Consider the following 2,964-nt stretch of genomic DNA (forward strand, 5'->3'; position numbering starts at 1 on the left):
AAACACATTAACAGTAAAAATCAGACTGCATTACTTTAGCTGAACCATGATTAGGACTGAAACAATTCCTCAAGGGATTCGGGTACCTCAATCATTAAAATTCCTCGAGGAAAGTTTATGAACAAAACTTCAAAGCTTTGTTAAGTTATATTTTGTTATTTAATGCACTGTGTTCCAGCTGGACTGTTACTTGCGTTGCTCTGCGCTCTCACTTCCGCCTGAGTTGTTGACAAAAGCTAAGTGTTAGCAGCATAATGTCCAGTTTTCAAGTTCGGCATGGAAGGATTTTATTAATTCATGATAATGCCTGGATTTTTGTCGTTTTTCGGGGGACCAATAAGTTCCTTAACAAGACTGGCACGATACCTGGAGCTTTTCTCCTCCCGGAGCAGTGTGATTTTCACACTGATCTGTGAAAAGCCTTAAAACAGCAGGAGTTCAGGAGAAGCTCTGCTTCCACTTTGTTTAGATAAAGGTGACAACTGGTGTTTGATCTTAGAAACAAATTGCAGGGAGTTTCTTTAAAGAGGGTCAGAGACAACTCCTGGTTGGATGAGCAAAGATATGCCTTATCTGAATAAATTAAAAACTAGAATGCACCTTTTACTATAAAACTTTGTTACCAGGAGTAACAAATTGCTTTTGCAACACTCCAAAGACGTCTTTGCTTGGAGATCCGCGATAAGGAAACGGTTAAGCTGGGCAGCGTGAGTCTGTGTTAAAACGGTTATAGCACTGGATACGAACTAAACAAACGCTTTCCCAGATATCATCCGACTTCTCAGCTGGAAGTGTGAAGTAAAAAAAAAAAAGACAACTTCACTTTTTCTGCCAAACACCGTTAGAGCTAACTTGTTACCTCTAACGGTTAACGGCCACTAGTTTAGCTCTAACGGCTACTAGGCTACGGTTTAAGTTAATCTTGTTCTCCGCTCAGTTGAAGGTAAAACCTAAATTACACTATATTCTTACTTTGTTCATGATGAAAGATCATATTATTGAGGTTAAAGCATGGAAAATATGCCTTATTACACTATCTAGTTGCCCCACGGGTCTGGACTGAGAGCCACCATATTATTGTCCCTAACGCGTCGCATTGAGATCGGTGAGCATATAATGTGCATTTCATTTGGGTATTTGTTTTGTTTATCACATTTTTGTTGAATAATATTGTTTATCTGAACCATTTAATTATCAAAATGTAAACTTTTACTGATTTTGGATAAAATGTAATGTTTAATATTGTGTTTGAAAAGAAATGCTTTTGTAATGTACAGAAAAGTAAATTGTTTTATTGCAAATTATTTGATAAATTGATATCAAATATGATGTCTACAGAAACATGATTTAAAGATTAAAGCTAGAACAGCTTAATAAAATTCTATGATTCTGCTGGTCCTGTCTGTTGACAGGTCAGTTTTTTTTTATTTATGCTGGATTGTTCCTGAGGTGGATTCCTCCTGTGACTTCGATGGCGAGCCTTCCCACCTGGATTCAGAAAGAACTGGATTCATTCTTTTCCATTTGGAGTCCTGCTGCACCCAACGGTGTGGTAGGCCTGTATCACTCACATCTTCACACACAGTTGGTTATGAGTGAGACCACTGACTGACATTTTTCATTCTTATTGTTTAATCTTGGAATTTCTGACCTTACCTTTTGGACCAGTTTTTATTTTGGAACTTTATAAACGAACTGCTGTGTAGGAAATTCTCCTCATGTGAATGGTGTTGAGTTAAACTTAATTGGAACTGAAATTGATTAATCTGTTGCCTGTTACTATTTAGAATTCAGATTACCAGGGTGCACCCAAACGATTTAAAACTGAGAACTAGCACTTGGCCACGTATTTTTATTATTTCTTGTATTTCACTTTGTGTAGTTTTATTTTCATAATTGTGAGATTGTGTGTCTTGTATAACTGTTTGTCAATTCATGGTTTGTGTCACTAAAGCCAGTTCTTTAAATTCATTTAACAGCCTTTGTGTGTCATTTGAACACCCCACCTTGCTCTGATAGTCGAACCTATTGGCCCATTCATCTAATATACATAAAATACCCTTCTCATCTGTGTTACATTGACTGTCATCTCTATTTTTTTAAGGTTTTGTTGGCTCTAGTGGCCGTTATTTGAAGGTAGTTTGACAGGAAATGGGGTTATGAGAGAGGGGGAAGACATGCGGCAAATGTCACCAGGCCGGGAATCGAGCCTGCTACCACCGGCATCAGGACTAGGGCCTCAATACATGGGTTGTGCTCTGCCCCTGCACCACTACAGCGCCCCATGAGTGTCATCTCTGTGTGGGTTTTGTTTCCACGCATGGAATCATTGAATCCGTGAGGATAAGAGAATATAATGAGCCAGAAGTTTTTTATTTTATTCTCTTAACAATGACTTTCTGTGTGTCACAAAGGAAAAAGTCAAATCCCGTCAATGGAGTATTGACATTTTTTATAAGCGTTTTTGTGAGCCTGCCTCTATTATTGAATTGAATAAAATTTCTGATTTTTGTATTACTTTTTTTCCAGGTTAACTTAGAAAGTGAGCTATTATTGTTATAGGTTGATTTTCTAAACTACAGAAAACTTATTGTTAGGGAAGCTCAAATGTAAAAAATAGACTTAAGCTATTTTGTTAAAGGTAGCAAACATCTCATTCATATTTAGCTCATTAAGTGTTAGTTAATTAGAAGAGCTTGAAACGCGAGGAAGGGCTGAGCAAGTGGACCCAGTTCAGAGTGTGGGAGTCAAGAACAGAAAGAAAAACAAAAAGTTATGGCTTTATTTCTCATTGTCTTCAACGTAGAGCCTTTAAAACTACAAAATAAAATCTGAATATTTTCTATATAGACCCTTGTGCTTCAAGTTTTATGTTTAAATTATGATACTCCCCAGATATTCATTCCTATCTACTTATTTATTCTTAGTCACCCAGGATATGGCAAAACTAAAAATGGCTTAAAA

General features: G+C 36.9%; 1 long non-coding RNA gene across 1 annotated transcript; it reads left to right on the plus strand.

Annotated features, from left to right (window-relative positions):
* Window positions 1–258: 258 nt before the first annotated feature.
* On the plus strand, window positions 259–1,971 carry LOC103458083 (uncharacterized). The gene is made up of 3 exons (XR_532536.3): window positions 259–943; window positions 1,042–1,105; window positions 1,413–1,971. It is a non-coding gene; the product is annotated as an uncharacterized LOC103458083 (long non-coding RNA).
* Window positions 1,972–2,964: the final 993 nt, after the last annotated feature.

The sequence above is a fragment of the Poecilia reticulata genome, chromosome 22 (assembly GCF_904066995.2).
Source record: "Poecilia reticulata chromosome 22, P_reticulata-male-v2, whole genome shotgun sequence".
Taxonomy (NCBI): domain Eukaryota; kingdom Metazoa; phylum Chordata; class Actinopteri; order Cyprinodontiformes; family Poeciliidae; genus Poecilia; species Poecilia reticulata.